General features: G+C 47.3%; 1 long non-coding RNA gene across 1 annotated transcript in view; it reads left to right on the forward strand.

Annotated features, from left to right (window-relative positions):
- LOC120245631 overlaps positions 1-25,691 on the forward strand; it is a 26,215-nt gene extending 524 nt beyond the window's left edge. Inside the window, exon 2 of the long non-coding RNA XR_005531840.1 lies at positions 25,504-25,691. This is a non-coding gene — a long non-coding RNA (uncharacterized LOC120245631). The remainder of the gene's footprint in view (positions 1-25,503) is intronic.
- Positions 25,692-25,980: the final 289 nt, after the last annotated feature.

The raw sequence follows: 25,980 nt of genomic DNA on the forward strand, positions 1-25,980 counted from the left end.
GGGCTCGAACCCACGAACCGCGAGATCATGACCCAAGCGAAAGTCGGACGCTTAACCGACTAAGCCACCCAGGCGCCCCTCGATGTGTTTTCTGATGGCCTCTTCTGGAGTACCGCTGAGGGAAAGCACTGATGGGCTTCTTGCCCTGAGAGCTAGTTTTGTTTTTTTAGATTTGGCCTGTTGGGATTATTTTCTCTCTTGGTCTGTTGACGTCCAGGTCATCCTCTTGTCCCTACTCTTGGGCTGATGTTCTTTGCTTTTGTGTTTTCATAGTACTCTTGAACCTGCTAGCTGAGTTTTCAGCAGGCTTATGAGTCCTTCTCATGTGCTAGAACAGTGCTACTCAAAGGTGACTGTGCAGATAAGTGGCAGTCTGTGATTGTGAATGGCTGGGATGAGTACAGAAAGTAAAAGTAAACACTGCAGAACTTGTAATTCGACATTGCTGTGACATTCAAGCAGGTGATCTTGCATTTTACCATACGTCTCAATCTGTGAAAGATAAGAAGGGAAACCTACTGAGAAGCACTGTGCTAGATGTCTTGGTGACTGTTAGAACTGTTGTGTGACCTTCTGGTTTGCTCTGGGACAATGCCTTCAGCTTTTTAAATTCACTAATTCGTAACGGGTGCTTGTTGTGTGCCAAGTGGTCTCTTAAGAGCTTTATATACATTAACATTTAATCCTTGGAACAATCCTGTGAGCTTCTTCCTATTTTATGGTGAAGTCATTGAGTCACAGAGGAGAGGAAGGACTTGCCCAGCTAGAAATGGCAGATTCCAGATTCGAATCCTGATGATTTGTTGAATGGATAGATAGCTGAGTATATGACTAATCTAAGCAGAATCTAAGTCTATTTATGGTTCAGAGTTTTTGTTTTTGTTTTTACTATAGAAATTGTAGTAAAAAACAATCTTTCTTTTTCTTTCTTGGGAAACGAGGTTTTTGAAAACCATGTGACTGGAGGTGACAGGTGCTTATGGGAATGAGGCTTACCAGGGAGCATACTTGAGTAGTCAGGAGTCTCCTGGGATGATACTTAATAATAACAACTATAACAACTAGTATTTCTTGAGCCTAGTACCTGGTACTGGCCTCGTATAACTTTCAGAGCCCTGTAGCTTTGGTCCCATGTTATAGAGGTGGAATGTGAGGCTTGGAGAGGTTATGTGGCAGTTATCCCTCATATAACAACATATCACCTTAAAACTCAGTGGCTTAAAACCGCAATGATTTATTCTCATGATTCAGTGAGTTGGCTTCACGTGCTCTCTCCTGGGGCCACTTAATTCAGCTGTCAGCCTGGTTGGGGCTGGAATGTCCAAGATGTCTTCATTCACATGATGAGGGCCTGGTTTACTTCCATGAGGCCCCTCTCTACCTGTTGTCCCACCTACCCTGGCTCGTTTACATGGTGGCTAGCTTCCAAGAAGGTGAAAGTAGAAGCTTGCCAGCTTTTTCATGGCGAGGCCCAGAACTGGTCCAGCATCACTTACCTATATTCTGTTCAGAGCAAGTCACAAGGCTGGCTAGAATCAACAGGAGGGGAAATAGATGTCATCGACGCCCCCTTTTTGGTAAGAACTTTATTGAGAGACCTAGTCGGGAGTTGTATGACCACCACCACTATCTAATTCCAGAACATTTCATCACCCCAAAGAAACCCATATCCTTTCACAATCACTCCCATTTCCTTAACCTTCCCCCTCCACTTATCTCCTTTATCTCTGCAGATTTGCCCATTTTGGACATTTCTTATAAAATGAATCATGTAATATGGCCTTTTATGACTGGCTCTTTCACTTAGTTTAATGTGTTAAAGGCTCATCCATGTTGTACACATATGTCAGTACTCCAGGTCTGTGTTGGCAAATGACACCCCGTTCTATGGATGTATCACATTTTCTTTATCCTTTCATGCTTGGGTTTCTACTTTTTGACTCTGATGAATAATAAATCATGGCGATTATAAACATTCATGTAAAAGAAACTCCATCTCAGGAGGAATAGCACGTGAATGTAGAGCGGGAAGAATTGTTGGTGAACATCTTGGCAGACGATTTACCGCATTTCACACTGTTCCCAGCAATTTACGTCATCCCCAGCCCTCCCTATGCACAAAATACATCCATCCCTTCCAAGCCCAGCAGGTGGCTCATCATCAGTCATGACATCCACTTCAAGTCCAGGTATCATCATCTGGTGTCTGTAAGTAGACAGGGCCTCTCACCTGCCACGCTGCTCCCGTGACTGTGACTGCCCGCCCCTCATTTCCGCTCTGCCCCGCCCTGCATACCTCAGAGGTGAAACAAAATGTCACTCTTCTGTGGCACTTTCCCTTATGGATCCCACACCTCTGGTAGAAGTTACCAATCCCATGCTTCAGCTGCACCCTATACAGACTTCTTTCTGAGCACCTCCTCTCTGAAATAAGTTTTTTGTGTTCTGTCTAGTTTACCTCCTTAATATCTGAATGCAGTCAACCTAGCTGGTGCCGTCTGAGTGCGGCTTTCAGCATTTGTGTTATGTTTTGCCAAGGCTCGTAAGGCTGCAAGTGACAGCATCTCAGCCTTAAAAATTAACCAGTAGTAGAGGATTGCCAGAGACCTGAGTAAAGCTCCAAAACAACAGATGGTGACCAAAACAAACGAAAAAGGGACTCCGAGGGGACAGAGACGACACAAGGAACAAAAACCCTGCTAGAAAAAAACGGGAGAAAAATACCACTAATAGTCTTAGATATGTGGGAAGATAAATCTCAATGAAATAAGAGTAGGGATGGTATATAAAAAGGAACTCAGGAAACAAAAGCATTTAGCCATGAAGACTGCGAAAGCAACCTCAGCCCAAGGAATAGGTCCAAAAGACTCATTCACATAGCTAGATCTTGCCAAACCAGAATTGAAGCTTTTTGCCACAGGCAGAAGGTTGACATATTGCTGTGTAACAACCCCCTCCCCCCCAAAGTTAGAGATTCTGTGATTTGGGCAGGGCTTTGGTGGAAAGATCCATCTCTGCTCCCCATGGCGTCTCCCGGGGCTGGAACGTAGATGATAATCCTCGGTTTATCGGATTGTTTTCAACAATCCTCGGTTGACTGTGAGGTTTATAAACACTCCTCTGGGCTTTATACAGCATGTCTAAAAGGGTGCTCTCGGGTTGGTTTGTATCTGCAGTACAGAGCAGTCGTGTGGTCTGGCAGAAGCTTCAGAAGGGAGAGGGGTGTGGGGAAATGATGGCCATCTGACTGCAGGCAGAGAGAGGGTCAGAAGATACCCACACTTGGATGCTACTATCTTTACATGTGTTCCTAACCAGTGTTGGACTTCTTCACTCCTATGGGCTTTGTTTCACCCTCTTACTTCCCTTGAAGGTTTTGTTTAAGTTCAGCCATATTCTGTCAACTGTTGCTGTTTTGGTGAAATCTTGTACTTCTGGTTCATCGTAACAAACAAATAATTGCTCTTTCAAATCCAAAAAAAAAAAAAGAAAGAAAACCCACTAAACCCCACATTTGATGTCTTTCTTTCCCTCTTCTCCTCCACATGGCCCCTCAGTGGGACTAAGTTGGGCATCCTGACAGCACAAGAGCCTCAGGAAGTGGGGCTCCTTCAGTGTCAGTGTGCAAAAAAAGAAAAAAAGAAACAGACTTTATTTAACTTCTAATTAAAACAGTTGCAGATTTTAAAAAGATGCAGAAATAGCACAAATGATTCTGCATACCTTTCACCCAGATTCCCCCAAACCTTACATCACTTCCATGGAACCACCCTGCACAGGCCGAGAAGGCTCAGAGCCCCCCTTCTGTGACACTCCATTGGCCCAAGTAGCCATGGGTCTTTGTAGCTGGGATTCAAGGGGAGGGAAAGAGACTTCAGTGCTGGGTAGGACAGTGGCAAAGCCACACTGCAGAATGCCGTTGTGTTGGGGGATCTTTGCAAGCCCTATAGCAAGTCCCAGTCGTGATAGGTGCACTCCTGTTCAGTGAGGTATCCTAACGAACAAAACTGCTGCTAGGTTCTTGTGACCGCTTTAGTTACAGAATTGTTCAACGTGAAAATTTAAACAAAACAGTATCTCCAGTCTTAGAAAAGCTGTCTATTTAAGGAAGATTCTTTGAATTGGTTAGAAAGTCGTGAAAGAAGAGAGATTTTAAAATGCTGTCACCAAAATTAAAATGACCCCCCCCTCAGGTACCTCAAATCATCATCAGCAGAAACCCTCAGGTGCTCACCCAGTTACTCACCTTCCAAGCCCATGGCAGACCTCACTCATTGTGGCCCTTTCTGCTTCGCCCTTATGTGGCCTCAGAATCCTCTAAGGATTCTGTGTTAAGGCACAGTGCCCTAGGCAGCCGCTGTGAATAGGCTTGAATCCAGTTGGACTGGATGAGATGAAGCCTCTTTCCATTTCTTGTGAGCTAACCCCCTCTTTTTAGAGAGATTCAAACTAAAGCCCAGAGAGGTTTAGTGACTTGCCCAAGGTCAGCAAGTTTGACAAGGAGAGAAGTCGTGATTCCAAGCCAAATGCTTTTCCTCATTTCGTCCTAGTGCAGTGGGGTCCAGCACATTCCACCACAGACACCCACCTCTGGAAAATACCTACCTTAGCCCATTCCCAATTCCCCCGCTGCCACCCCACCCTCAGGTACCACAAAACAAGCACAAAAACCTGGCAGTTTAGAGCAGGGCACCAGATTTCTAGTAGCAGGCAAAGACAAAGTGGATTATGATTAATCTGGATTCAGATCCCCTTATTAACACTGGGACCTGGGCAGATTACTTAACTGCAGCGATCTTTGCATGCCTGCCGCTCCTTGGAAGCATCACAAAGGCTTTCCCTCCTTCATCTCTGCTGCCACTGCACCTATTGGAAGTGCCACCACGTAGTGTGTGCTCAGTGACTGTGTGTTGGTTGAGTGGGAATACCGCCATTTTGAAAGGTGGTTGTAATTTATGTGAGTTGTCTGGGTCTCTTAATCTTCCCATGCTATTTACCTCTTACGAATCCAGATATCGGGGTTTTATACATGTTCTTCTGGGTTAGGACTGTGATATTAAGCAAGGTATTGATTTAAAATGAAAAGAAATTGTATTTCAGCAGAGTCCTTGGGATGTCCCCATGGAGTTCAAAAGCCCAGTTGGCCTTTGAATCAGGTTTCTAGGCCTGTAAATTAGGAACTAAAAGTGACCTTGTTATGGTTCTTTGTAATTTGAAGATGCAAAAGGAGAGTGTCTGTTCCAGGAGTGCCCTACTGGGTCACTGGCCAACCAACTAGAAGTTCACACTGGCCTCCCCATTAGTCCAAGGTCAGCAACTGGGGGGAGGGTGGTGATAGAATGGCATGTTTCTCCTTCTGAACACTCTTCTTGGTGTCTGACACTGCTTGCATCAGTCATCGTGAGGATGGAAGAGGAAGGAATTTAATGGTCTGGCATCTGGCTGATTGGCTTCGGGTGTGAAATTACAGCTTGACTTGCTGGAGCCTTTTATGCCTTTTTTCATCAGAAACTCCGGTCAGGCTTTTTCATTGCCTTGGGAAGCCTTTCCAGGATAGATAAAGTCCAAATCAGAGCCGCCGTTGCCAGGTATCAGATGACAGAATGTCCCAGCAAGGGCATTGCCTGGTGCCATGGAAAGCAGCCCTGGCTTAGGAATCTAGGTGGGGTTTCTCTCATTCCTGGGGCTTCAGTTCCCTTTTCTGTAAAGCTGGGATGACAGGACTGTGGAGATTGAAGTAATACGCCTTGTACAGTTTATGGCATGTTTGCAGGCAGTGGGGAAGGTTAGTACTCTCCCTCAGCCCACATACACTTTCTGAACTTTTGGTTGTGGGTAGATAGGGGTGGTAAAGACAGGAAGCCTTCAGGGGTGAGGTGGGGAAGCCAGTTGCTGAATGTCATTCAGGCCCACCCTGAGCATCCCCACTGGCTTGAGGCACCCGGGACAGCTCCTAAGTTGTCTTCTGCCGTCACAGCCACGTGCTCTCCTTCCTCCTGCTCTTGCCCCAGAAAGCTGTCTGCTTTCTGCCCAGACCCCTAATAGCTTCCCATGTCACTCAGAGTAAAAGGTGGTGACTTTCCAGTGACCAGCAAAGCCCTCTCAGAGCCAGCTGCACGTTCTGCCCTGCCCTCTCAGGCTGCCCATTTGCTCACCGGGCCCACTCCCCTCCAGGGCTTTGTCTTTTCTCAGAAATCTAAACGACACATGTTGTTATTTTTCGTAGTCTCCAGGCACCTAGTCAGAGCGGCCTTCCACCTGCCTCCCTCACCCTTTGCCTAAATGCTGCACCCCACCCGGCCACTCTCTGTCCCTGTTCTCTCCTTTCCCCACGTAATACTGTTATGTGTTCCTTGGCTGCCTTTCTCCTCCTGCCGGAATATAAGCTTCTTTATACATATATGTACAGCTCCTTTGTATGTTAGGTTCATTACTCAGTTCCTACTATTCGTTGAATGATTGAGCATCCCCTTCCCCCATAATATTCTCTACCTGTGCAGGTGTCTTGTGAGTCATTCTCCTTCAGGCCTTACCTGGGGCTCGTTCAGTCCTCTTCCTTGGAGAATTCTGGTATTGGTCCGAAGGAGCTGCTACAGAGTTTTTGCTGTGTGTCAGGCCTGGTGCTGAACTCTGCATAGCCTTTTATCATTGAATTGACATGACAGCTCTGAGAGGTGGGTCCTTTTAAAGGAGAGGGTTTGCCAAGGTCAGAGCTAGTGAGTGGTGGAGCAGACATTCTCATACCGGGTTTCATTTGAGACCCTGTCTCTGTGCTGCACCGGCTCCACTCTGCAGAGGTGGTCAGTGCCAGTGGGCTCTGCTCTGTTGCTGCCTTCATCTGCCTGAGGTCTGCGCTTGGCATACTTGGTGCCCCTTTTGTGCTTCTTCATCCTTGGCCTCCTGGTTTCTACTTTTTCGTGGCAAGAGTTGACTGTCTTACAAAATACTCCTTTATATCTTATCCTCAGCTTCTCTTTGTGAAGTCCATTTAACCTTTGTCCTTCCTCTCTTCAGTCTCTTAGCCCATACCCTGGGTAATTCATTTGACTCTTCTGATATCCAAATGGCATTTTCATGGAATTCCTTAGAATGCCCTTATGTTTCACATGGGACTGCGCCTGTGTCTTTGAGACTTGAGCCAGGCCAGGTCCACCTGGGTGGCTCAGTCAGTTGAGTGTCCGCCCCTTGATTTTGGCTCAGGTCATGATCTCATGGTTTGTGGGATCTAGCCCCATATTGGGCTCTATGCGACAGTGTGGAGCCTGGTTGGGATTCTCTTTCCCTGTCTCTCTGCCCCTGCCCTGTTCCCACTCTCTCAAAATAAATAAACTAAAAAAAATTAATTAGCCAGGCCTGTCAGAATTGAGAAGCTGTGGTTTTTGACCCAGGAAGCGGGGTTAGTCACATATTTTTGACAAAAGTCACCTTTTGCTGTGAAGAAGCAAAAGTAAAAAAACAAAAAACAAAAAAGTTTGTTTGTGAAGAACAAACAGTGGCCAGAAGGATGGAGGCCTCTAGGCCGAGAGGAGGAGGAAGATGAACAAGGAAGGGGTAGGAGATGGATACAGTTTGGTTCCCAGACCCAGCACAGTAGCTGGCGACTCAAGCTGGGACTTGAGAAAGATCTCCTGAAAGAATGAATCCCCCAACCGTGTGCAGATGAAAGCGCACACCTGAGATGGATGGGGAGTTGGTTGTGGTTTGAGGCAGCCTGCACATGGCCCCTCAGCTAGGGGAAGATGGCCTGCTCATGGGGTCTCACTGGTATTTGTGGTTCGTGTGGCTCTCTGACATCAACGATTTCTCTCAGCCATCTTGAGGGTCTCTTTTCCCTCCCTAGAGATGGCATAGGCCTTTATGGCACGTTGGCCTTAGAACTTGATGAGCCTTGCTTTGGAGGAGAAGCTGTTCCTTCTCTTTGCGATGTGCTGATAGCTCCCATTTAGTTTGGAGGTTATGCTACTGGCCTGGGTCTGTGGGTGATAGGTCAGAGGTTTTGATGTAACTGAGGATTAGGAGGTGTTGGTGGCAGCAGTTTCCCCCCTAACCCTTGGGCCTGCCAGAGTAGGAACTATACAATGTAAGGGTTGCACCATTTTTCTCCCTCCTTAATGGTTTTTTTGTGTTATTCTTAGAATAAAGGCCATAGTCCAAAAGGCTTGAGGTCCTTCATGTTCTGCCCCTGCTACCAGATTCCAGTTCAGTTCCTCAGCCTCGCCAGGCCTCTTCCTCCCATGTAGCTTTTGTAAATGATATTCCTCTGTATGACTGTGAAAAGTCTTTACACCTCTCTTGTCTCAAGTAACCGTTAATAAATCCTTCCCATCTTGCTCGTGTGGCATCTCAATAACACTGAGTGCTACTTTCCACCCCTTAGTCTGGGTCAGCTTTCTGTCTTCCATCAGTTTGTAATTTTCTGATCTTGATTGTAGTTACAGAATTAAGGTCTTTGATGATAGCAGAGACTTTGTCTAATTTGACCATTTGATTCCCCAGTAATGGCTTATTGACTGATGAAAGATGAAGAGTTTAGAGAGAGGCAGGAGAGGGGACAGGTAAGATTTTGGAATAAGCTTTTTCAAGTTTTTCCACTTTGGGCTTAAATTTGCAGAAAAGACTTTGCACCTCCTTTCCCTCCCTCATGTTGTTTATTTATTTATTTATTTATTTTTTGGTCTGGGTTCAGAGTAGCTTCCCCTCCCCCCCCCGCCCCTTTTAGAAAGAGAAAGCAAGCGGGAGGGAAAGAGAGCATCTTTAAGCAGGCTTCACACTCAGCATAGAGCTCAACATGGGGCTGATCTCAAAACCTGAGATCATGATCAGAGCTGAAATCAAGAGCTAGCCACTCAGCTGACTGAGCCACCCCAGGTGCCCCCAGAGCAGAATATTCATTGTGTACAGGGGGTTGGAGCTCTGTTAACAATACTCACCATGTCACGAGCTATGTGAATGATCAGAACTGAGAGGTGGAGCTTTGAGTCATTTTTGCTTCCATGAGTGCTGGCCCTCACTTCTTCTCTGGCCCCTAAACATAAAACAACTCCCAAAATAATCTTTAAGTTCTAGTCATAGTCCAGATATACCATCATCTCAAATCATTTTCGCATTTTTATTTCCTAGGCAGTTCATGCTTACATGCACGTGTCATTTGTACCTGGCTGCCATTGTAGTGCAGAGGTCCCTTTATCGGAAGCAAGTTTCATATAGGGCAAGGTTTCTCAACTTCAGTGTTGATGTTTGCGCTGGATAATTTTTTTTTTTTAGATTTTATTTGGGGGGGCATCTGGGTGGCTCATTTGGTTAAATGTCCCAACTCTTGGATCAGGTCATGGTCTCAGGATTTGTGAGTTTGATCCCTGCATTGGGATCCACTCTGATAGTATGGAGACTACTTGGGATTCTCTCTCTTCCTTCTTCTCTCTCTGCCCCTACCCCACTTTCTCTGTCTCAAAAAATAAATACTTTTTAAAAAGCTCTCTAAAAAGATTTTATTTTTACAACCCTGAGATCAAGAGTCACATGCTCTACTGACTCAGCCAGCCAGGCGCCCCCACGGGATACATTTTTGTTAGATGTGGGTGGGGTGTCTCCTGTCTTGTGGGATGCTTAGCAGCATCTCTCGCCTTTATCCACTAAATGCCAGTAGTGGCTCCTCAGTTACGGCAACCAGAATGTTTCCAGACATTACCAGAGTTCCCCTAGGGGCCCAAATCACCTTCAAGGGCCATTGCAGTACAGTCTGCATAGTGAGAAATTTAAGTTGCCCATTGCTTTTGAACCCAGTGGAGGAAAAGGCATTTCTAAACAGTTTCATCAGCAGCTGAAAAATATAGGACTTTTTCTAGTGGCCTGCTCAGGAAGAGGGTTCGGGAACTTAGAACTATATTGAAAACTCCCTCCTGACTTCTGGCTGTACAGGCTTTGTTTCTGAGCCTTGCTTCGGTCTGAGACTGGACTATCTGGCTCTTAGGTACCAATCCCTATATTAAAACGAGCAGAAGGGCACCTGGCTGGCTCAGTCAGTGGATCATTTGATTCTTGATCTCAATCTCAGGGTTGTGAGTTCGAGCCCCACATTGTGTGTAGAGATTACTTAAAAATAAAATCTTAGGGGGCGCCTGGGTGGCTTAGTCGGTTGGGTTTCTGACTTTTGCTTAGGTCATGATCTCGCGGTTCGTGTGTTCGAGCCCCGCGTCGGGCTCTGTGCTGACTGCCAGCTCGGAGCCTGGAACCTGTTTCAGTCTGTGACTCCGTCTCTCTCTGACCCTCCCCTGCTCACGCTGTCTCTCTCTCTCTCTCTCTCTCTCTCTCTCTCTCCTAGAAATAAATAAAAAAATATTTAAAAAATAAAAGAGGAGACAGAACCTTATGGGGAAGACAAATTTCTAGGAAAGAGAGAGAGAGAGAGACAGCGTGAGCAGGGGAGGGTCAGAGAGAGAGGGAGACACAGAATCTGAAACAGGCTCCAGGCTCCGAGCTAGCTGTCAGCACAGAGCCCGACGTGGGGCTCGAACCCACGAACCGCGAGATCATGACCTGAGCCGAAGTCGGATGCTTAACTGACTGAGCCACCCAGGTGCCCCTAACTATTAATTTTTAAATAACTAGCTAAAGAACAGAGCTAATACTTCAGTAGTTATTAGGTGTCAGGTGTTTATATATTTATATATATATATATATATATATATAAATATATAAAATATATATATTCAGTCCTGGGAACAACCCTCTGAGGTAGGTCTTAGTATCCCCATCATCTAGATGAAGAATATGAAGCATAAAAAAAGTCTAACTTAGCTTTTTTATGGTCACACAGCTAGGAGTGGTGGAACTGGGATTCAAAACCCAATCCAACCCGAAGGCCCATGCCCCTTAGCGACTGCCATTTGCTGGGTACCTAGTGAGGTGCCTGCTGCTGAGCGGAGAGCTTTGTGGACATGGCTTCAATTCTCGAAGTAGTCCTTCAGGCTGAGTAGTTATCCCAGAGTTTATAGATGTGGAGCCAGAGGCTTAGAGTTACAATGTGTTGCCCCTGGTCACCCAGATATCTGACCCAGTGCTTTCTTGTGTCACGTGGCCTCCCATGAATGCATAAAAGAAAAAATTTCTACCTTCATCTTCCTTTTTCCCTTGTGTCAGGCACTAAATAAGTGTTAACTTTTTCTGATTAGATCTTACTCTTCAGGTGCTCAGTCTACATTATTTCATTTAATCCCTATAGCAGTTGTGGTGGTTTCCCATTTTAAAGATGAGGAGACTGAGATTCAGAGAGAGGAAATAACTTGCCTAAAGTCATAAAGTAACTCACTGAGCCATAAATTGAACCCAGGTCTGTTTGATTTCAAACTGTGTTTTTACCTCTTACGCTTTTTTGTATTCCATTGGAGAATACCCTTACAATATTTCAGAATTAGCTATAGCGAATGGTTAGCAGTGGTACAGGAAGTGGGCTCGATGGGTAAAACACGATCTTTCTGGGGACACTCAACTGCAACTCTCTTCCATTCCTTTCACAAAAGCAGATGAGCTTGGCCTCGGGTGAATGTACTGGGCTCTCGGTACCAACTTGGACTCTTGCTTCAACGCTCGTGACTTCAGGCTTTAATTTGGCAGATCTGCTTAGCAAGACCCAGGGCTTTGATGACGTCCCTCTAGGAACTGCTGCAGGTGTCGTGGACTGGGCACAGTGTGGTCACCAGGACATGGGAACCTTAGGCCCCTAAAGATGGTTTTGGGTTTTTCCATTTTCTTGGATTTAGAGATGCATTCTTTTTTGGTCAAATACTTTATGTGCAACATTGTATACTGCCTGTTCAAAAACCTTGGCCTGCCCAGCACTTGGGTGCCGAGGTACGGAAAGGAAACTGCTCTTTGCAGATCCAGTTTACTGTGCTGACAGGTAGGATGGCTCAGCGCCTGCTGACAGAGCAGGCCGGTTGGTCAGACCTGGCTGGCCCAGGGAGCCAGGAGGTGCTGGGAGTCTCACCCCCTCCCAGACCAGTTTGCTTCATTGTTCTTTGCCCCTTTCCACCCAGGTGCGGCCTCGGTTTTCTGCTCGAATACTCCTTTTACCTAGTTTTCACACATGACCTATACATTCCCTTCACCTCTTACAGAAGCTTTTTAAAGTTACGTTGATATAACCATGAAAAAAATTGGTTTGGTGATCAAAAAAAAAGAAAAAAAGGAAGTCTGCTTTGGTTAAAAGGCATATAGGGAAATTTGGAAGGTGCAGGTGAGACCGAGCAGGTCAGTCTCTAGGATTGGAGCCAAGGCCTATTGTATCGGGATCTCCCTGTGATAGTGGGGTCACCTACAGTGTCAGGGGTCTTTCCCTACAACATTCATACCCTCCAAGTAGTAGGTAGGCATTAGCTGTGCTGGAGAGGCTGGCTCCAGGGTGCTACCTGCACCCCCAGCAGGTGGCACGGTGCCTGCAGACACCTAGTGCCTGCTTTCCAGTGGTCACTGTGGTTAGCTATGGGGGGGCGGAAATCTATTCTGCTTATATTGTGGCTCCCCAGAGTTGAGATGCTCTAAAAAGCAGGACATGGCACAGAATGATTATAACAAAAATGCTCACAGTGAAGAAAATGAGGCTCGATGTCCACATCACTGGATGAGGGTCCAGCCCAGTAGCCGCTCACACTGTTGCGGTGACCGCATCCACAGTGATTGGGGGCCAGGAGAATGGCCTTTCCCACACCCCGACTAAGGCATGTCTGCCACACTGCAGGCTGCTGCTCCTGGGTTGCACCGCCGTTCTCTCATAGAGAAACATGGCCTTGTTTTTATTATTTCATTTTATTATTTTTTTTTCAGATTGACTATTTTTTTTTTCTTTCATAGTTTATTGTCAACCTGGTTTCCATATAACACCCAGGCACATCCCAACAAGCACCCTCCTCCATGCATGGCCTTGTTTTTAAAATACCTTTTTAAATCACAGAGCTAGCTCTCACTTATATAAAGTAAATAATACCCTAATTTTGCTACCCAGAGATAGGAGTTAACATTTTGGTATGAATCTTTTGCACTGTATTTAGTTTTTTATGATGCAGCCCTTTTTGAAATTCAACTAGTATGTTAGTCTCTGCTTGGGGAATGTATTTGCAGCTGCCATAACGCTACATGAGAGTGTTGTTGGGGATCTGTTTTGTTTTTTTCTTGCATTTTAAATTCCTCAGGTCCCGTATATTCTCTGCTGCATCTTGGTCCCAAGTGTTAAGGAGTGGAGGTCAGTTGTCTTTGAGGGCTCCATTTTAGATGTCAGTATCGCACTCCTGACCTCACACAGGAGTGACCCCCCTGTGTGAATTACTATTGTGAGAAATCTCAAACAGTGTAAAACTCTGAATATAGATTTTCTTTTTTGCCTTTTAATTAGTTCATAGCATAACAGCATTGATAACAGCTATTATTTAATGTCTGTTTACTTTGTGCCTGGCACTGTGCTAACTGCTTTCCAGGGAGTTAATCATACACTCTTCCTAACAGTCCTAAGAGATGGGTTCTTCTATTGTCTCCAGTTTTCAGGTGAGGAAACCAAGCGACAGAGAGGTTAAGGGGATTGCGTTTTACTTAAACGGACCATGCCAGGTGTAGCAAGCATAACCCCTGAATCAGGTAAACCTGTGTCTGCAGGAGCTGGCCCATTGGGGGTACAGCAGTGAAGAGGAGGGACCCTGCTCCCGCCCTGTGAGCCGAGCTGACAGTTTGGCAGCAGCTAGCAGACCCTCAGAGACAGACTAGTGAATGAATGCCAACCGTATCTGTAGCTGCCCTGGTCTTCTCTTCACACTTGCTTGGTTCCCCTCTTCCAGGAAACATGGGCTTTGCTCTGGACTCCTGTGGGAAGCCCCATCAGATGGCATCAGGAAGCTTGCTACTGTGTGCTGTCAGGGCTGTAGCTCTTGGGGTTTTGAGAGGCCAGTACTGCTCCCCTCCTCTTCCCACTGCGGGACTCAGGGCCTTTTTCCTCATTTAATCAAAGGTGATTTTGCATGTCCAGACTGAGATCCTGAATGGACGGGTGGCGCACTTTCTAGGGATGCCCTTAGAATTTAAAGGCTTTCTGAAGCTGGAGAAGAAAATAGAGCCTTCTCCCCACTGTACCCCCCCATCCACATGTACAGGTGCACACTCTCTCCTTCTAGGGATTCTAGGGATGTACTCGGGGAGGGGTGATGTGGAGAGCTTTCTCCTTGGGGTTCCAGGCATCTGCTTCTTTTCCCAAGGACACACCTGCTTAAAGACCATAAATTGGGAGTATCCTGGGAGAGATTTCAATGCCTTTCTATAATTTTTTAAATGTTTATTTTTGAGAGAGAGAGAGAGAGCGAGCGAGCAGGGGAGGGACAGAGAGAGGAGGACAGAGGACTTGATTCAGGCTCTGTGCTGATAGCAGCAAGCCCAACGTGGGGATTGAATTCATGAACCATGAGATCATGACCTGAGCCGAAGTCGGATGCTCAATGAACTGAGCCACCCAGGCGCCCCTCAGTGCCTTTCGGTTGTGCTTTCTCTAGGGAAAGATGGGGGGAGATGGCCAGTAGACTTTTTTTTTTTTTTTTAAGTACTGTTTTGGTTCCCTCTGAGCTTTTCCGTTTACCCTTGAAATGACTCCATTTGGTTGCCTGGGATACATTGTAGCCTGAAGGATTTTAGAGAGAGTGCAAGATTGTATTTAAGTTTTTAATGGTAAAAATGGATTTTTGCTTTTGTGTGAGATGTGTATCATGTGTAGTTTATGGTCTACTCCCCACCCCCCAAAAAAGCCCTGTCCAAGTACCCTTGGACAACCATGGGTAACCATGAGCTTCTCAATCCTGCCCTGGGCCTGTACATGTAAAGGAAAGGCTCTCAAGAGGCCCATCTTCCATGGGACCCATTCTCCCTAGCCTAGCCAGCCTCTGGACCCTGAGCTTCCTTTACTCGCTTGACTCCCAGTGTTGTCTCCTGGTCAGCTCGATCCCCTGTGGAATAAAGTGCCGGTTCCCATACCAAAGACTGCTCTCTCAGCCACTGCAAGAAAGTTTAGGCTGAATGAGGTCTCTTGAAGAGTTTGAGCTGATGGAAGAGGAAATGACCCCCTTCCTTAAGAGCTTGAAACTGATAGGATCTTCATATTTTTTCTTAGTAATGCTTTGCTGTTGCTTCAGACAATAAATAGCCAGCTAAGCCCAAACCTGGAGCTTGCTTGCAGGGCAGGCTGGAAACGGTTTTTCCACCCAAGGTATAATGTACAAGGCAAATTGTTGGCTCATTGGTTTGTTCCATATCTCCTATATGTCAAGACTCTTGAGTGCCTTGGGCTAGGCGAGGGGTGTAGAGCTGCAAGTAACACTGGGAGTCTTCAATATTTTTATCCAGGTGGAATCAGGAGCTAAGAGTCACCAGCGTTCCTCTTGGAGGTTGAAAAGAATACCTGACCACTCCCCTGGTCAGACATGGAGGAATGGGGATGGTGGGAGGGGGTTCCCGGTGGTCACCAGCCCCAGCCTGCCAGTGAGGGCAAGCATGTTAGCAAGGCCATGTCCTTGGGAACGTCATTGGGAGTCACTGGCCTTGTCTCTCTGGGTTATTGCCTAGCAGGCTGGTGTCCACAAGCAGTTGGGCTTGGGCAGGACCAAGGGGAAATAGATTCTGCTTTTACCCCATTTCTCAGTCTTGTGTTTATTCTTCAGAAAGATCTTGATTTCTTGTATAAAGGGAAAACTGACTATAGGATCTCCCTACCAGCTTTACACTAGGTCCATGTTGCTTCCAGGTGCTCAGCATCTAGGGAGCCCTGCCTTCCAACCTTCAGGTCTCTTGTCGTAGGAATAACAGCAGCTAGCATATACTGAGTAGCTGCTGTACACTAGGCCCTGGCCTGTGTGGATTAATTTCTTAAGTCCTTGAAGAACACTGTGAAGGAATAGGTGCTATTATTATCCCCATTTTGTAGGTGAGGAGCCTGAGCTCGGGAGAGGTGATCACATACCCCAGGTGGCACCCAGATTGGACCCCAGGGTATCCAACTATAGGGCCCCCTCCCCACCTCTCTCCAATGTTCCTTGGTGAGCTGCTAGGCCCAGGAGCAGAACCTTGGGTCTGCTTGTGCTGTGACCTGGGGAGGGGTGTTCCTGTTTATGACAGGGCTGCGAGAGGGGCCCCTGGGCTGAGTGTGCTGGGCCTTCAGAGTTTGCGGATAAGCCCCCTGTCCTCCACACTGGTGGTGCCATGAATAAACACACTGCTTTGGGCAGGTGCATTCTGTTCAGTGAATGGGGAGTGGTCAGATGACATTATCATTCCTGACACGGTGGAGGATCCCTGCATGGCCACTCCACCTCCAAGGCTAAGCCCACTTATTTTACCCCTTGAGGGTTTTCATAGCAAGGATTCGTATATCTCTTCTGGTTTCAGTAGTCATGATGTTGGAGACTTTTCTCTCTCAGGCTTTATTAGATAAGTACGCTAGAACTCATCAGATGACCACAGAGGAAGCTGTTTCCCTGAACTCCAGACCTGTCTCCAGCCTGGCAGGGTTCTCGTCAAAGCCCAACACACCAGGCTACCTCTCTGTCTCCCTTTCTCCACTGGGGAAGTCTCTGGCCTCACATTCACCACAGTGGGTGAAGACCCTTTGTCAGTGCCTTTTGGCTTGATACGGTGTGTGGCAGGGTTACAGAACCGCAAGGACGGTTGTGGATGACTTAGTGGGGGCCAGGCACCCCATACAGTTCTTTCTAGATCTACAAGGATGACCATTATTGCTCTGAAATGGTGGGCAGGGAGTTGGGGAGGCGGGACAGTCCTTACAAAGTGAGGTCTGCTGCCTTGAATGACCTTACCATGTTCATTGAGAATGGACATCGGTCTGTCCCTGACCTGAGAACTCCCCTTGTCCTCACCAGGGCTCAAAACTGAGGTGCAGTCAGCTGAAAACACAACTCTTTTGCCACTGGAAAATTCATCCAGACAGTGGAGGGAGGAAACAACCCGGAGTGTTTTGCATAAATGTATCTGCTAGAACTGTTAATCAGTAACACAGGAATCTGGTGCGTGTAGAAGCCAGTTATGGTCTGTATACCTAAGATGATAAAACGTCCTTTGTGTTCAGTAAAAACGATATGGCAGTGTTTACCTTGTTAGAAAATGCAGCAAGTCCTATTTGACTGAAACTCCTGAGGCCCTCACTCACTGTGAGTCAGACAAGCGTTGCTGATAACAGAGCAGCCTGTGCCTGTCTGTGCCTGGACACTAACTGGTAAAACCCAGCAGCTACCTTTTGGGTGATCTCTGCCCTTTTGAACAAGTTCCAAAGAGCTCCCCTTAGTATATTACCTCAGCATTTTTTTTCTGTTACCCAGTGCCTGAAAACCTGGAAAATAATAATTTTCCTGATTTCTTTTTAGCTTCCAAAGCTATAACAGTCATTGTCTTATATTCAGGAGCCAGGGACATTGGGAGTTGCTGTTTCCTTATCTCTATCTCCTTGCTTTGTTTCTGCAGTTCTCTAATTCCAGGCATCTTTCCGGCTTCTTAGCAGGGTATGAAATAGCAGATTGTGAATTAACCACCTTGTCTGCCATCTTCTCCTTGGGGCAGGGAGAATTGGGCTGTGATGACTGTCAGGAGAAGCCAGGTCCAAACTACAGTGATGCCCATTTCTTGATGAACCACTCAGTAGCCATCATTTCTTTAAATTTTCTTGCATTAGCATAAAAGAAGAGACATGATGACAGGGCAGTAATAAGATGGACACGCTTTTCTCTGTTGCTGATTGAAAGGGTATGTCCTGATTCCAAATGCCACTTGTGTTTTTTATTGGTCCCACCCTAAATTATGGCATGTTCCTGTGTGCCTCCTCAGACAGGTCTTTGGCTCTTCTTTCCAAGTGGTCTGTGAGCTGCCTGAGTCAGGTACGGTGTTTTTTTTTGTTTTTTGGTTTTTTGTTTTTTATTTATTTCTGAGAGAGAGAGAGAGAAAGAGAGACAGCGTGAGCAGGGGAGGGACAGAGAGAGAGGGAAACAGAGAATCCGAAATAGGCTCCAGGCTCTGAGCTGACTGTCAGCACAGAGCCCAGCGTGAGGCTCAAACCCATGAACCGTGAGATCATGACCTGAACCCAAGCGTGATTTTTAACCAACTGAGCCACCCAGGCGCCCCGAGGTACAGTGTCTTTTATTCCTGGACTCCCCCTGCAGGGGGGCTGTGTCAGAAAAATGAGAAGTGGGCACACGAGGTGGGAGGGAGACTGAGCACAGCATCTGCCATGTCCTCTGGCGGTGAGGTGCACTGGAGTGTTGAGTGTTGAGGCAGGAAGGTGGGTGGACATACGGCGGACAGAGCGGACCTAATATTTTTATGAGCACGACATGCCTCTTACTGGCTGGGTCCAGGCTGGCCCTGGGGGACCCAGGGTTGGCGGGCACTACCCAATCGTGGGAAACTGCTGCAGGAACAAGTGCCACTGAGCTGCTCGCATTTGGAGTTCCGCCTGCTGCAGAGCTCAGCCCTGGTGTCTCCTTCCCAGGGCAGTGGGGCGCCTGGAATCCTCATGAGTGAGCGAAGCATTAAAGAATGTAGCGGTCTTTGGGGCACCTGGTGGTTCATTCGGTTAGGCATCCGATGCTTTATTTCGGCTCATGTCATGATCTCATGTTCGTTTCGTGGGTTCGAGCCCCACATTAGGCTCTGTTCTGGCAGTGTGGAGCCTTCTTGGGATTCTCTTTGCCCCTCCACTGCTAGCGTGCACATTTTCTTTCTCTCTAAAAATAAATATTAAAAAATTAAAAGAATGTAGGGGTCTTTGTGTATGGTAAAATATTCAGAATATAAAATTTATCGTTTTACCCATTTTTAAATATACACTTCATTGCCCTTAAATACAGTCACATTGTACAGCCATCCCCACCATCCATCTCTAAAACTTTTTTCATCTTCTCCAACTTAAACTCTATACCTATTGAACAATAAGCTCCATTCTACTTTGTGTCCTAGGAGTTTGTCTGTTTTAGGTATCTCATGTAAGTGGAGTCATACAGTATGGTCCTTTTGTGACTGCCATAGATCTGTTAGCATCATGTCCTCAAGGTTAACTCACGTCATAGCATGTGTCAGAATTTCCTTCCTTGTTAAGGCTGAATACTGTTCCATCACATGTATTAACCATGTTTGGTTTATCCACACTTAGGTACTTCCGTTTCTGGCTTTTGTGAATATGCTGCTATGAACATGGTGCACAAATACCTGTTCAAGTTCATGCTTTCAATTCTTAAGGGTAAGAGTGTTAAAGCACAAGCAGTAAGGTGTGTTTGAAGGTCAGTTTCTGACAAATTGCCCTTCTCCACTGAGGACTAGGCTTACAGACCAAAAGTTAGCTTTACTCACCCATCTAATTTTAGACTTCAGTTTAAGCAAGCACCACTTGTAACATCACGCTTCATTTTGATATTTGATAGGCTTTTACAGAGCATTACAACTCCATTTTTATATATTATGTCATTGACTACACTTGGCCACTTCTTTGTGATTGTGAGGCACCCTTGTCATTTGCTGGTGGACATTGGTAGTGTCCTTCTTAGAGCTGGCTTGCTCTAGGAGTGCAGGCTCTTTCTGACTTTGCCCCTCCTGACTCAAGTTGGGCTGGCCTTTTGACCTCGTCTCAGATCGGGCTCCAACCTGGAGCCCACTGACAACTGAGCCTGTTGAGAACATTTGTCTTCCACCCACGGCAGTTTTGTGAAGCATAGCATTCTCCCTCATCTCTGCTGGTTCTTGTAATTTGTCTTTATTTCATTCAGATCTTGTACAGCGTTTAACATTATTGTGTGTAAATTTTTTTCCTGGGAGAGGACAGTATTTTTCTAAATACGTTGGCGTTTGGAGTTGCCGCAAGGACTGGTTTTCCCTGTACCAGTTTAAACCTAGTCCAAGGGCCCTTGTCACCTGGTGAGGTGTACACACCTGGGGAATAATGGGCTTTTGATGGGTTCAGCGGTCCTCTCCTGGATCTCTGCCTCTTGAGGAGACTTCTTTGGGCCAGACTGCCAGATCAGTTCAGTTAGGAAGTAGAGATAACTGGTTGTGAATTTTTTTCTTGATGGCTATATGGTTATTCTCTCTATTAATTCTCTCTATTAATTTCTTAATAGAAATTCTCCAGATCTACACAGAGGCCAACTCACAGCTTTTTTGCATAGTTAAGGACATTAAGAATCAGTGTCCCAGTGGACATTGAGCCCATGACATGATGAGACTGTGGGCCATGCAGCCCTTATAAAATGGGCCCGTGACCCCATCTCTGCCCACTGTAGCCATCTGTCTTTGGCTGGAAGGCTCTCGGTGGTGCGTGTTAACAGAGACTGCATGTTCCTCGTTCCCATCCACCCTGCACTGGCCTTCCTGTGTGTCTGGTCCAGCAGGAGAACAAGGAGAATCTTCTCTGCTACTTTTCTGCTCTTCTCAGGGCAGTACCTTCTCCTACTGCTCTGGCACATGGCTACAGGGCTCAGGAAGGGAGAGGACCAAGCCCTATCTTGTTACCAGTGCATTTTCATCTCTTTGGGGCCTCACTTAACAGATAGCACTATCAACCCTGCTTTTTTGCAGGTGAGGATACTGAGGTTATGAGAGGTGAAGGGGGGTCTAGTACGGGCAAGCTGCACTGAAGCCTAAGTCAAGAAGGAAGAAAGGGAGTGTAGAGGACTCTGGGCTAGGGATGAATTGAGAGAAGGCATCAGTACATGCTTAGTACCGTGGCCATTGCTTTAGTTTCCTGATGGTTGCTTTATTTGGCTTTGATTTAGATGCCGGAGGATGAAGGGACAAGTTTGCCAGAGAGCAGATCAGATGCTTCTCAGAGGATCAGAAAGATGTGGGTGGTGTGGAAGAAGAGCCATTCACACAGTAACCCAACCTTGAGCTAGGTCTCTTTCCTAAACCCTGGGAGGGGCCTGGTAATGAATCAAGGAGCTATTCCTGGAGCTGACGTGGAGGAAAGGGGACGTTCTTCTGCCCTGGGGCAGGCAAGCCATTCCTCAGGAAGGGACAGAGAAGGAAGAGTTGGTTCACAGAGTGCAGACAGATCCTGGAGGTGGGCCGTTGTCTGCATTCACAGATGGCACTGTCTGTACAGCCTGAGGCCAGGAGGTGCCTGTGAAACCCATAGTCAGGTTTCCTGATGGAATGGGTGTCCACAGAGCCCAGCGTGCCCGGGACTCCTGTCGGTGGGATGGGTTGTCACTAGGCACAGGCCTGACAGTCAGGGTTATAGGTGTCTCTGGCCCTTGGATTACAGCACCTGTGCTGCTGTCCTGTTTGTTCCCATGATGGCCAGGTCCTTCTTCTGTCTCAGGACTGGGATCTCCGGTCCCTGTCCCCTGCCCCTGGAAGCTGCTCTGTCCCGGACCCTGCCTGAATTTCCCAGAGTCAAACTTCCCAAAGATGTGACCATGTCCACCTCACCCTGAACCTGATGCCATTTGTTTGTTTGAGGCAAAAGGAAAAGTGACGGGGACTGTGTATGTTGTATGTATATGCATGACTTGGGGTCAGGCAGGGTCCTGTGCTCCTGGCATTTCCTCCTCCATCATTTTATGTTCTTCCACCAGCGGTCTGCTAGAAATGGGGCCTGGCTCTGTTCATTTGCCCCCTTCCCTCAGAGTGGCTTTGCACAAACCTCTCCCTTGGGCTGGACCTGTCATGTCTTCCAGTGAAGAGCCAGCTGACCTGAGGGTCCTTTGCTTCCAGAACAGCCTGTGACTCGGCTTCCTGACCTCTGGTTTCTTTCTGAGGCTTCTCCCCATAGTCTGGACGAGAGCCCACTTCTCTCTGCCTCAGTGGACCTGTCTGCAAGAAGCCCACTAAGGGACTGCCTGCAGGGTCACGGTCATTTGAATAATAGTGATGACATCAGGGAACACTGATCAAAAGCTTTACAATGTGCTAGGCACTGTGCTAAGCATTTTGTGTGTCTGGTCTCCTAATTTCCCCAACAATCTGTGGGGTGTAGATTATTAGGGTTACTCTTATTTTATAGGAGAGGAAACTAAGGCTAAAAGAAATGGTCACCTGCCCAAGCTTATGTGGCCAATGGGCAGATGAGCCTATATTTAAATCCAATTGGATAATGTCTTATTAAAATCTTTGTTCTGAAATCCTAATTGTGGTACCTCCTACTAAACTGGAACAGGGTGTCTTTGGGAATTGTGACCTGGATTGGAGAGGCAGTGTCAGGAAGGGTTCCTTCTCTACTACTCTCCGAACTTAAATGTCTCGAATCTGATGAGAACCCCGCTGCCTTACACACACACACTCACTCTCACTCACCTGCTCTGTCTCTCTCAATCTCCCACTCTTCCTGCCTAACCTCAGGTTCAGGTTCCTGGGAAGAGATGTTGGAACAGCTGGGGCCAGCTGTAAGAGAGGAGGCTGGGGAGATGGGGACAGAGCTTTTCTGAGAACACATCTAATGCCTCCTGCAGGCTGTTTTGGGTGTTGGAGGGTGGGGCATAGAGTACATCGACCTCCTGCGTGGCCTGGTCTGTGCAAGGCAGTCTGCCCACAGGACAGGTGTTACAGCTTGCCCACCACGGCAGTGAGCATTGCAGGAGGTACAGGGCACCTTTGTCTCTCTGCTCTGTGAATACAGCCTTAAGTGGGCTCCTGCCTTCTCACAGCAAAGCTATGCTGTCCCAGCTTTCCAGCAACCAGAGTTCTGCACCCAGCAAATATGGGCCTCGGTGCTTGAAGCCCAGAGGAAATTCACCACATAGAATTAACACTTTCTTTGGATCCCCTGTCATTCAAGTACTAGCCTTTACACTGTGCATGTGCCCAGAATTGGCTTCCCCCACTTTTGGAGAGGAAGCCTGGTATCTCATGGCCCCACCTCCCACATGGTACTCAAAGGTCTCCTGAAAGGGGCTGTGATAGGTGAGGCCAGTTGAGTCTGCAAAAGCAGGGTGTGGTACCCGAGGCCCTCAACAGGGCCAGGTAGCAGGGCTGCTGAACATGGGCAGATACAGATCCCTGGGGTCCATGCAGTCTGACTGTGAACAGTCCAGATAGCCAAGGAGAAAGTGCTATAAAAAGGAGGAACCTGCATGTTTTGAGCAAAGGAGTGACATGCGGACAGCTACGTGCACAACAGTGGGAGTGTGCTGCGTGAGAGCAAAGCCAGGAAGTGGACATGTGAATGCTACCTTCTAGCTGGTTTTGGACAGAACACGTAGACTTCTCTTGAGCAGTCACCTCCTCTTATAAAATGGGACCACAGTGTGTTTTTCATCTGTGAATGTACAGGGCTCTGCAGACTTCAGTCTGATGATGAAGACAGGAATGATGAGGGGTAAATCTAGGATCACCGGGCTGGTGCCTTGGCTGAGGCGGCATCCGTCTCCTGTCCCAACAATCCAGTGTGTTAGAAGGCCCTAAAGGCAGAGCAGCGGCATGAAGGGGATGTTTCCAAGGAGAGGATGAGCCCAGTGACATTGTTGACAGTGTCAAAAGAGTACTAAGGGGTGGGGTGGGCATTCTTTTCAGGGTCAGATGGGTAGGCATTTAAGTTCCTGACAGGGATACTGCTGAGGTGACAGGCAGGGGTGTGGTGAATGAAGGGGCTCTGCTGCAGAAGCCAGAAGAGAAAGAGCATGATGTTCACCTTCAGGAATGAGCAAAGAGCAGAGCCATAGGGGTTGTCAAGGGACATGAAGATGGCCCTCGGAAGACCCATGGAATCATCTGGGGTATGCATAGGCAGGAACTGACTGTCCCTTCTCCCTTGGTGCCCTCTTTCTCTAGGCCTGAGCTCAGGTGGGCTCCTGATACCTGCCCAGACTCAAAGGGGAGGAACAGAAGAGGCTGGGGTTTGGTGATTCCTGAAGTGCCACCAGCCGTTGGTGGAGAGGGAGGAACCTCGGCAGTGGGCTGTTTGTGATGCATGGGGCTCAGTCTTAGGAACTATATCAGTTTGGGGGCACTCTCTGGTTTCCAAGCTCCTTGGAGGGAGTGGCGGAGCAATGATTTGAATCTGCTCCTCACCGGGTTTGCCCTGAAAGAGTAAGTAAGGCCTGAGAGGAGTCAGAATTGCATTGAAGGCGTCTCTGATAGGGAGGCCTGTGGGTCACAGGAGCCAAGTCAGGCTGCGAGAGAAGCAAGAATAACTAGGAGCACAGGTTAGGTGGAGTTTGGCTAGGGGTGGAGTGGGGGTGGGTGGGGGGGAAGACAGTCTGGGACTGAAGTGGTCACTGCTGCCCCCAAAGACTCTGGAGCTAGCACTTGTGGCAGAGGGTAGGAGCCCAAGAAGTGCTGAAAATGGACAGTCCTCCCTCCTGCCAGCAGGACTCAGCAGTGATAGTTCAGAAGCAGCTTTGAGTGTGGCTTTGATATCAGACAAGCCTGGATTAAGGAAAATGTAAAATGTAGATGTAAAATCCTCTACCCCTTGCCACATCCTGACCTTTAAGTTTCTTGTATTCTTTCAGAAACTTGTTTGTGTATATGTGTTTATCCTTTTATTTGCACAGATCAAATAAGACATGGCACGTACCTTGCTTAATTTGTTGGCAGTGTGGAAGAACTACCTATTTCTTTAAAAAACTTTTTTTTAAAACATTTATGCATTTTTTAGAGACAGAGTGCGAGCCGGGGAGGGGCAGAGAGAAGAGACAGAATCTGAAGCAGGCTCCAGGCTCTGAGCTGTCAGCACAGAGCCCGACACGTGGCTCGAACTTACAAGCTGTGAGATGATGACCTGAGTCGAAGTTAAACACTCAACCAACTGAGACACCAAGGCGCCCCTACCTAGTTCTTTTTAAAGACTGTTTAGTTTTCTGTCTTACAGTATGCATTGATTTAGCTAATCTGTCTCCCGTTGATGCTGAGGTTGTTGTTAGTTTGGGGTTATTTTGATACCATAGCAGACACACTATACACATATCTGAACACTGGGACAATTTTTTCTGTAGGTAAAACCGTCAGTGTGAATCTTGTGAGTCGGAACTGTACGTACCACCCCCTTTCTCTTTAAAAGGGGTTCTGCCAGTTCACACTTGCTGATATTAGAAAGGATGCTGGTGACACAGAGCCTTGTGAGGATTAAATGAGATAATGCATAAAGCTTTCAGCCAGTGGCTGCCACACCCAGCTGCAGGGCAGGGCTCACTGCAAACTGGATCACTGTGGACAAGAATCAAGTAAGGTGCTGGATTGGGTTTCGTCGTCAGCTTGGGGAAGCGGAGGTGTCAGGACACAGTGGTCTGACAGCTGCTGAGCTGTCCCCTTCATTCACACACTTAAGAAGTGTTCCATGAGTGCCTGATGTGTGCCAGACACTGGAGCAGAAGTGGAGCGATGAACCAGACAGGTGTGTCTCCCACCGTCATGGAGCTGACCCTCTGGAGAGGGCAGGAGTCTCTGTGGCTTGTGCTAAATGCTACCTGCATAGGACACTGCTACCTGCAGTCCCCTCTGACTAGGTCTCTCTCTCCCTCGCCCCTGCCTTGCTGCCAGTGTACGTGATGCAACGGGAAAGGAAGACGAACATGGACACCGGTTGTCAGGCAGCCCTGGCAGCATGTTGGGCTGCTCTCTGCTGCTGCTGCCTCCTGGACAACTTGGATTGAGCAGTCGGGACCCAAGTGCTCCCTCCAGGCCCACTGCCTTCTGTTACTGGAATAAACAATTAGTGCTGCACCATTTCCAATTTTTCTTTCTTTTAAAAATACCTAACCTGCAGTCTTAAGGTTTTAGTACCTATGAAGTGGCATCTCACTGTCATTTTAACATAGTGACTCAGCAGTTCCATTCACCATGCAGTGCTCACCATAGTAAGAACAGTTGCCGGCCGTCATTGTACAATGTTAATATGCTGGCATTGACTGTATTCTTTATGCCGTATTTTTCATCTCTGCCACTTACTTATAACTGGAAATTTGTACCTCTCCATCCCTTTATCTATTTTACCCTCCTCCCCAACCATCTCCTCTC

This window comes from Hyaena hyaena, unplaced genomic scaffold (assembly GCF_003009895.1).
Source record: "Hyaena hyaena isolate Hyena2069 unplaced genomic scaffold, ASM300989v1 scaffold_426, whole genome shotgun sequence".
Lineage (NCBI taxonomy): Eukaryota > Metazoa > Chordata > Mammalia > Carnivora > Hyaenidae > Hyaena > Hyaena hyaena.